Raw genomic sequence first — 15,718 nt, 5'->3', positions numbered from 1 at the left:
TTTCTACTACTCATTAAAAAAGACTGGAAAAACACAGAATCATTTTTTTCCTGGTGAAAGGAGAGTCTATTCTTTCATTTGGTAGTTTAGTATGCAGTATATATCATTGACCAGAATATGCTGTGGGTCTTTGAAATGCCAAAAATGCTCTAAAATGCTCTAAAAAAATTAAGGTTCTCCATAGACATAAAAGCACACATTTGTTGCATCCTCCATTAAGAATTCAATGGTATCACAGCTTAGCTACCTAAAATTACTGGCCTATATTTGGTCAAAGTGCTGCTATTTGTACACAATAGTGAAGGAAATCAATTACTCTCAGAACAACAAATTTAAACTGCTTGTAACCGAGGTTGCTGTTTTACTCTGCCTCAAAAAAATCCATCTGCTTTGCAAGTCAAATACACTGGAAAGGAAAATCCAAATATAAAATACAAATTTGCTTAAGGGATGAGGAAAATGTTTGCACTCTCAAGAGGAGGAGTAAAAATAGGAGCGAGTTAAAAATGGAGGACGGACGGGTCACTTCAATCATTGCTTTCACTGCATTGGTTTCCAGAGCCAAGACAGGAAAAATCGTCTTTTCTTAATCAAACATACATTTTCCTGTCCTCTTGTAATAAATGTTTTCTAATATTGAGCCTTGACCATCATTTCAAAAAGCAATAACGCAAAGAAATACATAAATCCCCCACCAGCAAACCCACACGAACATACACACACACACATCAGAGACTATGCAACAAACTAGCGTCTAGTAAAATTCCAGTGGTATTCACTCCACAACCCCCCATAAAAAACATTTTCAATCTATATGTTAATGCTGTGAATTAAATTTTAATAACAGTAGATATTGAAAAGCAGACTTGAATCATGCAGAAATAAATCCAGAAAGATCAGGGCCCTAAAATTAGAAATTCAAGACAGCATCCGATAGGCTGCTAAAACCCTTGTAGGATGGCAGATTAAATTTTTGATGGAAATCAAAATTACACTGCAAACATACGCGGGCGCGGCAAACCTGGCACCATTGTGATTTATGGATTCATTAAACCCGCACCAGTTTCAGCCATCCCCTATTTTTTTTTTTTTTTTTTTTACCATGCGCAGAAATTACATTTGCTTTGCTGAATTTTTTTTTCCTAGAAAAGTAACAAAGGCACTACCTTCACAAAATGGTCAAGTGGAAAAAAAATTGTGTACATAACCATTGCACGTAAACAAGCCTAATTTTCACTGCTGCAGCAAATGAATGTCCTGATGCATTATTCATCAAACCAATAAGGTTCATTTTTACAAGGGAAAGGAAAGGAAGAAATATGAGCGGAAAGCACACAATTTTATGCGGCGGCCCTAACCCCTGAAAAGCAATTTCCCAGGGACTAATATAAATTAAGCAATTTTCAGACATTTTCAGCACAGCCACTGAGAACACAAGAGAACAGTGGATGCCTGCTATGCCCAAAATGGATTCTAAAAGGCTCATTTTAACCCACATCACTCATCCGAAATAGTGCTTAAAAGGACTGGCAAGGAATCAAAGAAAGCAAATCTTTCTTCTTTAGAAAATAGAAACTCTGGTAGCAAGTTGATATCGACTCAAACAGAAACCCCTCACAGTGACTTGATAGACCAATGTAGTTTTTACACAGACTGGAAATTTCCACCATCTGTTCTCCAAATCTAAACCTACGGGTTTTGTTTCTCCAATCTCAGTATTACTGAAAAGAACATACAGCAGCACCAACTCTACGGCAAAAGCACCGAATGTTGTTTCAAAACAAAACAAAACAAAAAAACACTGACCTATGTTTTCAGAATTGCTAACTAAGCCTCCTTAGTCGAAAGATGCTAACAAAGTAGAACAAACGATCAAGAAGAAGTAACACCAGCTGTGTTTTTCCACATATGTACTCCAAAAGAATGAGCATGATCACTCCCATCTAAAGTTGAATGTTTAAATCGAAACTCTCAGTCACATGACGTCAGGACCAGCATACAACAGCACAACCTACTGCTGGTGAAAATGTAGCCGGACGCCTGTTTAAAATTAAATGTAGACCAGCCTATAGAATGGTACTATTTTTTTCCCTCCACAAAAAAAAGCGAATGACGGACGGCGGGAGGGTACCCACGCTGCAGACAGATGATGAATAACGGACCCTCAATTTTTAGTAAAATCCGCAGCTCTGTTCAAAAAGACTGACGGGGATGTTTTGCTTTTTCTTTGATTTATGAGAAACGCTTATTGAAAGTAGCACCAACAAGAAGAACGTGAAATTATATACAGTGTTTATATACATTGTTTACATTAAGCATGATCATATGTTGTCACATTGACAGTATTCTGTTTTCACAGCAGGTAAAAAACAACCACAACATTGGGGCATTTTGTTTTTGCATACTGTATGTTTATATAGAGTAGGGATGTAACGATATCAAAACATCACAATCTCGATACTGTATAAAAATGAGTTCAGTAAGTGTAAACGGAAGTTCAATGCGTTTGCTGCAAAATACAATGTTCACATTTGTTTTAACTCTACGACAACCTAGTATGCTACATGTCAAGCCTGGGTTCCTTCTTATTGGTCAGATACGTTCAAGTAAATAGATCGATAAATGTCTTCATGCTAGTTGCATACACTGTTTCTTAAGAGTATTCTTGCGTGCGAGTCGCCAGGATTTCAGTGGCGCACAATTTTCTGCAGGCATTACATATTTTACGAAGTGAACGCTGATCATTAGAATGTATCTACCATGCCGCCAAAGTTATCCTATATAAATGACGGCCACTGTTATAATGATATACACCATTCAGCGAATTTTCCACATACAATTGATCATTTGTTTTACAGTTTTTCAACTGAATATCTTTGTGCGAAGGTAGGGAAGCTGTTCAAGTGTAAAGATATTTTTTTATATCTTTTTTTTTTATTGAGTGTGCAATGCTTGGTGCTCAGGTACTAACTGCTCCGATAGGATACAATGGAGTACCACAACATTCAATAACCTCTTGAGAACAAAGGGGTGAGTGAACTCTATTTATTCAGAGCATACTGCAAGAATGTTGAATTCAAAGCAAATACTGTATCGTTTTGACTTTCTTTTGAACAAGTTTATTTTGCGGCTCTCATGTCACACTCCTGGACTATGTTTTCTGAGAACCACCCATATCACCGTTATCGTTACATCCCCAGTAGAGAGGTCAACTTCTTGTATACCACTTATTTAAAACTTTTTTCTTTTAAAATTTATTTTAATTGTGTCCGTTTTGCAACATAATTGAATTAACAGGGAATTTTGCTATGTGCACGCAAGGTCACAAGCTGTAACACGAAACCAGGTTTCCTCTGGATCCAATCCGATGCACAGTCAGTAGAAATTTCAATTAAACATAAAAGGACCCTTTTCAAACACTTCTATGTGAAATTCTATCCGTTTTGAACTCATTTTGGGGGGTTGCTGGAGGCAGTAACATTGAACCAAGATTTGTCCGAATTTGATCCAGACTGTGCATGTGGAAGCAATCAAAATTTTACATAGAAAATCTCATTTAAAAGGTTCAGATGCTTGCAGCTCTGTCAAATCTCTTCAGAGCTACGTGTAATTTGTTTGGCTCATATTACATGTTGTTGGCTTCCTCCAAGAAGAAAATTGTTTGATTTGAATCCAAATTAAACTTCATCTTACTTTAGCGTGTAAGATCATAGATTGTGGTTGCTCAATCATTAATTATGCACTTGGCAAATGTTTAAGACCTAGGGAGGTGCATTGTTTTTTTAAAAAAAAAAAAGGATCAATTTCCTTATCTCAGATTAAATTTCAACACAATAAACAATAGCAGAATCATCCTGACAGAATAATACTTTTGTATCAGCCCACTGAATTTATTATGAGGACTTGACTTGAAGGTCAGCATTCAAATTACCTCCAGCAAAATGGCAACCAGACTCAAATAAAAAAAAAAGCAAGTCGAGCAAAATGGGAAAAGTGACCACAGGATTAATAAAAAATAAACCACAGGAGCGCTGCTTGTGATTGTATCTCCTGCCCAGCATTTATTTATTTATTTATTTATTTATTTATTTTTGCTGACATGCTCTTTCTACCTCCATTGGCCCTGGATGATTTTGTGGTTTTGCATGCAAAATTCCCCAATCTGAAGGAATCGCAAAATTATGAAGGCAAAATTATGAAGAAACCATCAATCCTGAACCAAGGAGGAGGAAAGGCAAATCGGGAAGGAATCCAAAAGCTTTGAAGGCAACAATAAAATCAAATGCTGTATTAAGTAGGTTTTTGGAAGAAGAAAAAAACAAAATCTGGGAATTTACAAGATTTGTCACCCATAAGCAAAACAATTCAAGGCCAGAGGCTCCTGCAGGGGAAAAACACCAGGGAGGGGGAAAAAAAGCAGACTTGCACCCTGCCGATGGGTGCAGATTTAGTTTTTAAAGGTCATTTTGAATTTATTAGGTTGAACATTAAAGTAATTTCATTTCTATTTGAAACAAACAAAAAATATTGCACATTGAGTGAAATGTTTCAAAGCGAGTCAACAAATCCCAAACTAATCAAATTATGCTGACTGTATTTAATTTATCCAAATGGCTGCCTACAGGTGGCGCCAATCAGTCGCAGATTTAAGATATTAAAAACCGTCCATGTTATATTAAAAAAAACAATTAAGATGTTTTTTTACGCTACGACACTAAAGTGACGGTCGTATCCGTCTGTGAAGCGTGTTCGGCGGTCAAGAAACACCGAGAAGCGGTGTGAATGTGGCCTGAGTACCGGAGAGAGGAGGGGGGGGGCAACTCCGGAGCCCTGCTCAAATTTGATGGAAAATTCACAAAAAAACATGGCTGCAAGAGGTTTTTTGTATGTGATTAGATTGTTCCTCCCCTTCCTCGTCGCGCTTCATTTTCGCCACCACAGCTCGCTTACAGCATCGGTTAGCTGTATCTCCCCCACCACATGACTCAAAAGTTACAATTCCTAAATAAAATTCCGCGACAAACGAGCAAAATTGCTTATCAATGATGGCTGCACCTGGTTTGCAAGGCGAGCACTGAGCTGACGCGTCCATTAGTCAAGTGGAACAGGCATAAACTTGACGTTAGCTCGCTACTGGAAATTTGTAAATTCGTAATTTTTTTAAATTAAAATAAGCGATTTCACATACCTCCTAAAGCGCTGTAGCTCATGCGAAAACACTCCCGACGAAAAAGCTTCCCTTCCCCGGCCAGGGGTGACTGCAACAACGGCTTCCTCCTCCGGGCGAAGGAAAAAAATGTGAATTAGTTATGAGGAAATTCAAAAATGTTAGAAATTTCCCTCCAGTCTTGTGTTTTCCCCCCCCCTCGCCGACTCGACACGCAACGTTACATTTTTTGAAGCAAATAATGTAACGAGTCGTGAAAAAACGACAAGTCCGGAACGTGCGGGCTGTCCGCTCACAGCTCTCGCACCGGGGGGAGGTTGTGTCACTGTTCTTAGCGAGGAATTTTTTCGTCCGCCATACACAAGGGCAGATTCCAAAATTGCAGCGCCGGCCTGCAATAGCCTACCAAAAAAAAAAAAAAAAAAAAAAATTAATAAAAAAAGGGAAAAAAATGTTGGGGGGGGGGAGTCTGGGAAGAAAGGGAGTTGGGGGGGGGGGGGGGGTTAGAAATAGGCTGGCGGACCAAAAAGGTTCACGGCGAATAAGTGCCCCCGTTATGTATCTGACATGAGTTATTTAGCATCAAGTCGAACGATGTCTTGTCATTTAATCATTAGAAATACTCCCGTACACATTCAGACGATGCATTTACAGCCTCTTGCTCAGATATGACGACAAACACAACTGAGCTCTGCATACGTAGAAATTAGTCAAACGTAACTTTATGGTTGACCAACATTTTTATTTTAAAACCCAATTCTAACATTTTTTAAACTTTCATAAATGCCTGTACTTAATGTTAGTTTGCTGCGATTTAGTGGGGAAAAACACTTTTGAATAATAAGCGTTTAATGTAAACGGATATGGTCTAAGTTCAGTATGAATTGTGAGGGGTAAAAATGACCCCAAAAAATGATACAAATACTTAGTGCAGTTATAGTTTTCCATAACCTTTGCATGGTTCTCTCCCTGTTTCATAAATGTCTATATACTATTAGGGAATGTTTTGGTTTTTTATTATCCCCGTTTAAAGCGTTCTCTCGTTGCATTAATTTGGTCTAACCAGCAGAGGACAGCAACACACTTAAGAATAATCACGGGTTCCCGCTAAGTGATTGGTGACCATATCATAAACAGTACCTCTAGTTTTACTTAAGAAAAAAAGTATAATCATGGGAATGGGAACATCTGGTAAAAAAAAATATAGTAATAATAATAATGAAATGATCTCTTAAAAACCATTGTTCACTTAATCAATAAAATAATTTAATAATTTTTAGAAAAAGAATCATCAAATGAATTTGTCATGCACACACACTTTGACAAAATTTGACCTCTACATATGATCTATCATAGTAGTGGGCACAACAAACACACTTTTAGTGGCACACACACTGTAGCAGGTGGATACTTAGGCACTCGGAGAGTAGTGCGGTGTCCTCATGGTGGCAGGCGACGATCTAGACCACTTGTCCATGACTGCCCCCTAGCACTCTTTATAACTCTTCAAAGAGCAATTCAATTTAGGCTTTACTTTATCATTTGATTGCACACCACACAGAGAACCAAAACAAGCAGGCAAGGGGAGATTCAGTATAAAAGAGTTGCGCAAAAAATGCTGCACCACTTGAACTGATCCACAGTGTGACTCAAACCCATGGTCCTCTGCTTCCAAAGCCCAAGTCCTTTCAGATAAACTACCTGACTCGGTTCTTAATTTTTCATGTTCTCAACTTAACCGTTTGGGAAAGACCTTAAGTGAGTATGCACACATTACAATACAAATGTAACATTTGACAGAGACACCATACAATACATGAAGGAAAAATTGGTGCATGTTCTTACTGCATGCTTTTATAGTGTGAAGTGTACTCGAGATGACCAACACAGCACACCACACACATATCTCCACCAACAATTGAGAGTCTATTCCTCCAAATTCTATATCTGACTTTACAGGGATTTGCAATTCTACATTGTGAACAGGATTCTGCCCCAACGATTTTCCAAGCAGATTGGGTCGGAAAAATCACTCATAACGTACCCATTGTATGTTTGATGATGACAATAATAATAATAATAAAAATAATAATAATAATAATAATAATAATAATAATAATAATAATAATAACAATAAGAAGAAGAAGAAGAAGAAGAAGAAGAAGAAGAAGAAGAAGAAGAAGAAGAAGAATGTGTGTGTGGATGGGTTTGGCATGGAAGGAAACGTGTGGCTTCTAACTTTTACTTTGTCAAAACTCAAACCCTTTCTCAGGCCCAAGTGAACGCAGGCCACTTAATTTTTTTGCATTTTTGCCAAATAAATAATACTAGAAGTGTATTACAAAATATTTAACGTGAAAGTGGAGTTTGAAACAAGATTTAAAACATCATTTTTGAAAATATAGAGAATACTCCAGGCAGAATGGGCAGAGCTACATTTGATCGTAAACATGGCTGCACACAGCACTGAGGAGCAATTACGTCAAAATTGACTGGACCACATTGTCACACTTGAACACTGCACGAGGACCTCGTTTACATCATGAGCTAAGTCATTGCATGCTTTACTTTTTATTTTTGTTAGGTGCTGCTGTTTTGTTTACCAGCCAAGAGTAAAAATTCAAATAGACTCGGCAGTTAACTCTAATGTCCGTACATGAAAGATAAGAAAGAAGGTACATAAAAGTATACATATAGTCGACGAAGGTGTTCATTTGTTTTAAGTTGGTAACACAGCCAGCGACTAATGGGGGCACACCAGAGGAACGGTCACTGTAGGCCTATGTATTGCCCCACTATTGACAGAACATAGAAGACATTAACATGAAAGGAGACTGCAACATGACGTTAAACGGGGCAGGACAGTGATCGAATGGTTAGCATGTCTGCCTCGCAGTCGAGACCCAGATAGCAAAAGATGTTAAATCAATGTTGAATTAGGGTTAAGAAGGTTGATTTTTGGTTTTAGTTGAAGACTGATGTTTAATCAATGTTGGTTCAACAATATTTTGTCAGCATTGAAGTTTGTGATTCAAAGATGCTGTTGAATCTACATTGTATTTTGATTGAATTAAAAAAATTGATAGGTCAATGTTTAATTCATGTTAAATCTCTGTTATCTACGTTTGCCCTTCCCTATTTTTCTATTCCAGCGGAGGTAGGTGGGCAAAAAGTGTGTGTACTGTATGTCTCTCTCATTCTCATTCGCTCTCGCTCTCCATATATACATTCATTCATTATCCATTCCGCTTATCCTCACAAGGGTCGCGGGCGTGCTGGAGCCTACCCCAGCTGTCTTTGGGCAGTAGGCGGGGGACACCCTGAATTGGCTGCCAGCCAATCGCAGGGCACACAGAGACAAACATCCGCACTCACAATCACACCTAGGGGCAATTTAGACAGTCCAATCAACTTACCATGCATGTTTTTGGAATGTGGGAGGAAACCGGAGTACCCGGAGGAAACCCACGCAGGCACGGGGAGAACATGCAAACTCAACACAGGGTGGCCGGAGCCGGGATCGAACCCACGACCTCTGAACTGTGAGGCGGACGTGCTAACCAGTCGACCACTGTGCCGCCCCATATATACATTTTATTTTTTATTTTTTTAACCACTTTTTCTGACAGATTTTTTTTGTTGTTGCCTTGAGCACACTGGTGTTGGTCCTGTTTCATGAAACGTTTTCATTTCTTAGCCATTTCCGCGCAGTATTTTGATCTCTTCTAATACATTTTTGAATATTAAACATGTTTTCTGTCATGGGTTTTTCATACATTTGGGTAAGGGAAAAGTTAACATTTTGTAGTGGACTAAGCCAATGTTTTTGTTGCAGTGGGGTGGCATGGCTCAGTGGTAGAGTGGTCGTTTCCCAACCCGATGGTTGTGGGTTTGATCCCCAGCCATGGTGACCATGTCAAACTATCCTTGAGCAAGATACTGAACCCCCAGGTGCTCCTGATGCTGCGTCATCAGTAGGTAGATGAGGTACAGTGTAAAGCGCTTTGAGTACCCAAGGTCGAAAAGTGCTATATAAGTGACAGCCCATTTACAGTATTTTAATTCCCATTTAGATGATGGTTGACTCAACATTGATGTTGTGTGATATGATTGAAAAGCAAATGATGACCCAACATTTTATTGATTTTGCGCTTTCTGTATAATTTCTACTTTAGGTTTCAATGTAGATTCAACACTTAAGCCGAACCATATTTCAACATTGATTCACCCATATTTTGCTGTCTGGGCGAGGTTCTTGGTTTGTATCTAGGTTAGGGCCTTCTTCTGTGGGGTTTTCATGTTCTCTCTGTGTTTGCGTAGGCTTTCTCTATAGTACTCCACATTCCTTAAACATTCACGTGAGATATTTGAAAACTTAACTGTCCACAGGTGTAAATGGTTGTTGGTCTATATGTGCCCTGTGGCTGGCTGGGGACCAGATGTACTTTGCCTATCGTCCAAAGTCAGCTCCCCTGGGACCCAAATGCGAACAAGCACTATAGAAATGGATGGATGAATGAAAACAAAAATTCCTTTGTCATAGCAATCAATAACAAAGAAAATATCAAATCAGGCAAAGGCCCTGTGACCCAATACTTTTTTTCTGTCGCAAACCCATTGTCCCCAATGCCATAAATCACTCCTCCATTACGTTCCACAACTCAAGGTTGGTGTGATAACCTCCTTGTCCTTCAAGAGTACACATAACCAGGTGAGAGAGCTCAACAACAATGGTTGTAATTCTTCTTCACTAGCCTACTTATCTTGGACACTGCCAGACCTTAGAAAGTTTACAAATAAGTGTCACAAAGTGAAAGGTTTTTGCTGATGGAAAATAATTTAAAATTAAACATTGTGGGAGCTTTCATTGTACAACAGTTTGAAAGTAACTTCTATTTGCAGCTTTTATTAGGGGCAGGACTACGTAAGACCAGACCTTGCACTGATAATTCTCTAGGAACATAAAAGATCTTTAGCGTATTGTCCAATAGTTACAACAGAGTGGCTTTTTGCAGTCACCTTTTTCGTGGTTAATCCCAGCCAATTGACAAACAATATGAGTGTGATGCTACTCTGAATAAGCAGCTCCAAAGTCATGAAAAACTCCCAGGAGTGCTAATGCTCGCAAATACCAGTAACTTGACATCGCTGTTCTTTCAACTAATTAAATACAATTGGTTGATTTGTCTTATTACATTAGCAAATACCGTACAGGGAGTACATGAAATTAAAAAAATAATAACGTTTCTTATGATTTTGGACTACAAGGGAAAAAGGCTTCACAAATGCTTGTTTTTCACCCATAGCACTGTGGTTGGCATATTGGTTATGCCTCTCAATGTAAATGTAGTGTCATAGTCTGTCTTTTGAGTTTGGTTTTTGACTTTAGTTTCATGTTTTTCCTTGTGTTCCTTTGTCTGTCTCTCGTTAAGTTATTGAGTCCACCTGTGCTTGTCATCCTAGTCCCTTGTGTTAGCCAACCAGCTGCCTTCTACCCTCTGTGTATTGTCCACTCATTGTATCGTCAATTTGTCTCTATTTAGTTCCCCGCTTTCTTTCACTCCTGGTCAGTTCATTGTCATTTATCAATGGTCATTGATCTCTTGCTGCTGTCAGGGTCTAGTCCGAGTCCTTTAACCGAGCATTTGTTTAGTCCTTCGATCCTTGTTGTTTTTGGTCTTCAACATTTATATATCCCGGTGCCTTGTTTGCCTTTTTGCTTTCTTTAATTAAATACTTAATAATGCACTTTGTTTTTGCCTCCTGCATTTGGGTCCTCCGCCACGATAATTATGACATGTAGTCTGCACAGACAAAACAAAAATCTGAAACTGAAATAGACATTTTGCGCTATTTATTATTTGAATGATCAGTTTGCCAGGACTTAACTAGGGTACAAAAAACACCAGCAGTATGTCATTTATAAAAACAAATTCACAAAAGGAATTTTATAAAAGGACACAGTAAGGTTTAAACATTATTTCACCACTGACAATGGTGTACTATAATTTAGGTAAACTCACACGAGGCCAGTGAGTGTCATTGAGCCTATTTATGGACAAACCCATACTTGTGTTAACTTTACTCTGTCAGCATTTTTTGGGAGAAAGAGAAGTGACTCATGTGAGTAATTATACAGTATGTATGAACTGACTAAACCCTTTTTTCTTGTTGAGGAATTTAGTCTACATTCAAAAAGATCATTACAATACTGGCATTTCCAAAACAAATTATTGTGGGTTAATATCCACAATTGAACAGGATTCATGATACAATGGGCCTGAAGGTAATATGTTCTTGTTACTCAATGTTGAACGGTAGAAACAATCAAAATAAAACCACCAAAATCAGTCATTTTGTATGTTTAAAGGTTCACAAAATATACTTTAGAACATATTCAACACCTAATTAAAGTGTGGCATGTACATAACATACGTGACAAAGCAAACAATTCAATTGTATTTTAAAAACTACAAACTATTGTATGCACAAAATAAAAGTAAATTACAAAGTTTTCCTTCAAAACGAATACCAAAATTGACTTGTCATCATGTCCACACAAAACAGTTTTCATGAGCTTCTTTTAATATGATCAAACATTTGTTGTTGTTTTAAAGGAGAAAATTGTGGTTTAGTGAGCATACTTATTGTCTCAATGGCCTTAAAAAAACAAAAAAAACAATAGAATAACATTTGGCAGGCTTCATTTATTAATACTTTAGTAAAGGAAAGTTAATAACCAGTTGTTCTTTGGTGTTCTTCAAGAGGTAGGGTGTTGGGAGTAGGGTTTTGGGTAGGGTAAAGGTTAGTATTAGGGATTTGGGATATGATTTAGGATTATGGTTAGTGGGTAAAAATAAGAATTAGGGTAGATTTAGGGTTCTGGATTGTGAGTTAGGGTTATTGCGTTAGTGTGATGTAATGATTATGTGTAAGGGTTAGGTGAATTCAGAGTAGAATTGCAACATGGTATGGTTTGGTAAGTTTTGTGTAGAAGGCTAGGAGGATTTAAAGTTTGCAGTCAAGTACCTCTGAGGTACCAAGATGCCATAGCATTACGCAGCTGACGGTTGCACACGGCTGTTAGTTGTATTGTCCGTGAGGTACCATCATTTCTGGACTAGAAGCCTCAACCTTTTCCCCATGCTTTGAACCCTGCGGCTTGAAATGTGGCGCGTTTCAGGGCTCGTGTATTGCAATGTAAGGTCTTGCTTGACATCATACATGACAATGGTTCAAAGACAAAGTAGGCCTATTGTGCGAGTTCAGAGCCACACCATCCCTAAATTTTTGTCAAATTCCAAATTGTGCAATGTCGGTGCCTGAGCAAAGAGATACAGTATTTTGTTCTGTTCTGAACAAGCAGGTCACATCCGGGACAGTTTCTTATCAAAGTGTGGTTCTTAGTATCAGCAAGATTTTGGAGCCATCATGTTCAGTTCCCTCATGTATCTCACAATCTATTCTCAGGATTTTTTTTTACCCCTCCCCTGCTGTCATTCGTTGGTCATTCGGGCCACGGGTGACTCATCTCAACAGCAAGCTCCCTTTGTCTCACCTCCCTAAAGGCTATAAATAGAGTTTTAACCTTTCTAGAGAAACACAAGCGAAAGCTCAGTTAGCACATATGCGATCATGTTTGAAAACAGGCATGCAGTAATTTCAGTGACACTTTTACTTTACTACATAACCAAAGGTTGAGTCTACTTTATAATAAAACTAGGACAGAGTGCTAATGACTCTGTTCAATTACATCCAGTTTGGCCTCCAATTACTTTACCTTCATCCGTCAGAACAAAGCCAGGAAACTCAAGTCTGTTCACAAAGCATCCCAAGTATGAAGGAAAAACAGAAAAGATCCTTGCCAGAATCTGCAGATGGTCGAGTGAGGCAGAAACTTGAGCTCAGATGGCTTCGTATCCTGTTGATGATGACTCCAGCCCTACAGCTAACACGGCTCTCTTTGAATGGGTGAAATTACCATTTAAATGAATGAATGGATGAATGAATCAATAAATAATGTAATAAATAAATGTTGGATCCCACTCATAAGCTAATCGGAGTAGAGCTAATCGCCCCTCCCCCACCCCCCAAAAGATGTCATAATAGTGGTCCAAATTGGCAATTTAAGAGTCCCTGTAAAAATACATGAAGCCAAATAAAACAAAAGTTCCCTTCACACATAGTGAATTCAGTTTTAAACACTATAACGGGTGCTAGTACTTTTTGGACCATTGCTCATTGGTCCTCCAGTTACTAGTTGCAAAAGTTTCTTGGGTGGATATCTAAGAGAAGAAATGAGAAATAATTAAACAAAGTCTTATATAATCCAGACGGCGGCACTTTTCTAACACAAGGAAGAAATTGTTGGCTCAAACACTGTGCTCAATGTCAGAGATGGCATACAATATGAGGGAAATAATTGTGAATGATTTAGGTTCCTCTTTTTTCAACACATATCTGGCCACATCTCTGAAAGACACACAGAGGAATTCAAATGGAAGGATATTTCCAAGAAGCTTAGTGGAACTCAGATGATGTTCGGTGCCAGTTCATTTGATCCGGTTAAGGGTTAACCTCAAACTAAATCCTCACTGTCTGACATTAAAACTGACATGGGCTTCATCCGAGATAAACGTAATTTGTGGCGGTGGGTCAATTGGCATCTTGAATCCTAAAAACAAAGGCAGTTATGTAACGGCAGAAATCTGGAACGAGAGGAATCCCTGACATCAATTATCGGTCTAATGAATAAGAAAAGAGGCTCCTCAATTGGTGTTTGTAACTTTCATTTACCCATTAGTGCACTCCTTTGAGGCAGCTCCTAATGAATAAAAGGCACGTACGCAGATACACGTGTGTTTGCTCGACCTGTACTTTGGCCTCATATAAATGAACAGTCTATAATAGGCAGCTCATTAAGCAGGTGGCTATATTATAAATGAGGTGAACGCATCTCAAGGACAAATTGTGCCAGTGATGTAATAGTGATGTCTTTTCAACCGTCCTCTGAAGGCTTCATGGTATAATTTTGGTTTTATGAAGCTGTAAAATTCTGTTGTTATTACTCTTTCATCTAAAGCCAACTGGTCGAAGCAGATGGTCGAGTTACATCTGTTTCAGCTCAGTTTTCAGAGGGAGTTTTCCCTCATTATGGTGAGTTAATCAAGTGTTTTCTTGTTAAAACATATTCACAGCCCACTTTATTAGGAATACATACACATTCATGTGAAATGATAATGACATCAGTGGGGATAGAGTTTTAAAACTGTAGAGGTACCCCAGGAACCAACCAACACATTACATAATAGACTAATGTCATTAGTTTGGAAAAACAGAGTATACCACCCTAAGTTTGTCATTTTGAACATTTTGTGTAATTTGTAAGTTTTATCTTATCCTATCCTAGGAGTGCTTGAGAATGAAGTTACTGACCTTCTTTATAATTGCATCAGCAATCAGCATTTATCCATTTAGCATACCTTGATTTGTTGTAAACTCAGGATAAAAAATGTTTTAATTTTTTTTTAAGTTTGGAGGGAAAAAATCTAGAGCTGATGTCAGCGGGTTTTATATTTATCCTTGTTTTCCACTGTTTGAGAGCAATTGTCTGACAGAAGCTGTTTAGTTTGCATTATGTAAAATGAAAAAATGCAGTGCAACTTGGACCAAAGCCTTTCCATTATAGTGTTTTGCATCGCTTGTGTTTAAAATGGTCTTATGACTTTTGCATGGTTGTCTCATCATCTGAGCTGCTATTTTCAGCCTTTCCTCCCTATTTGCGCATTACATTCCTCTGCAGTCTTTGTTACTCCTCCCGCCTCCTCCCACCTCACTTGTGAATGAAAATGGCCCAGGCTGTGAACTCTGAGGCTTTCACACCGCTGCTGTTACTCAACACTGCAGCCTTTGTTATTCACAGCCATGTTCTACTTTATCTGCACCTATCATACTTACACTGGTCAGATTGCTTCATTCTAATTGCACAAAATGTTTGCAACATGGGCAGACTTGAATATAAAAGTGTGCGACTATTGACTTGAACATTTTTTTTCCCTGGAAGCTAGCTGTCAATGTGAGTCTGACATTATACAAGGAGCTTGTGACTATGACTATTCTTATTGAGATGCTCAAGCCAGGATAGTATTCATCACAGTATTTCATCCACCTAATGTTGAATTTAATGAGGTATCAGAACAACTTCATAGAAAAACACTGACAGAAAGCTCTGTACTGTTGGAAAACCGTTACTAAAAATTGTTGGATTGATTTTTTTTCCCCAGCTATTCTTTACAATAGTTACACAGAAATATTCTGTAATCCATAGGTAAAGACATGCTAGGGCAACAGTGAGCACTACAGCTATACTTCTAAATACCAGTTTTCCCAATCTACTATCTGAAAACTTGGCTGAAGTCTTGACACACAATAGGCAAGAAAACCTGAAGACCAAAATCATGTTGGTTGAGGAAAAAAAGGTGAAGTGAATTTACTCCCTTTGTCACTTAAAGAGGAAATCAGGTCAAAAAATGTCCTTCACAATATGTTTTA

The 15,718-nt window shown here is 38.3% G+C and overlaps 1 protein-coding gene across 5 annotated transcripts in view; it reads right to left on the bottom strand.

Moving 5' to 3' along the window:
- Window positions 1–5,583, bottom strand: part of znf618 (zinc finger protein 618) — a 48,027-nt gene extending 42,444 nt beyond the window's left edge. For 3 of the 5 annotated variants that reach the window (XM_086053557.1, XM_086053554.1, XM_086053555.1), the window contains exon 1: window positions 5,189–5,582. The gene's annotated coding sequence lies outside the window, so the exon portion shown is untranslated. Of the gene's footprint in view, window positions 1–5,188 lie in introns of all 5 variants that reach the window. The other 2 variants (XM_086053553.1, XM_086053556.1) reach the window with 2 other exon arrangements.
- Window positions 5,584–15,718: the final 10,135 nt, after the last annotated feature.

This window comes from Filicampus tigris, chromosome 15, assembly GCF_054856515.1.
Source record: "Filicampus tigris isolate MCC_2025a chromosome 15, RoL_Ftig_1.0, whole genome shotgun sequence".
Lineage (NCBI taxonomy): Eukaryota > Metazoa > Chordata > Actinopteri > Syngnathiformes > Syngnathidae > Filicampus > Filicampus tigris.
This window is presented reverse-complemented; position numbering and strand designations above follow the sequence as displayed.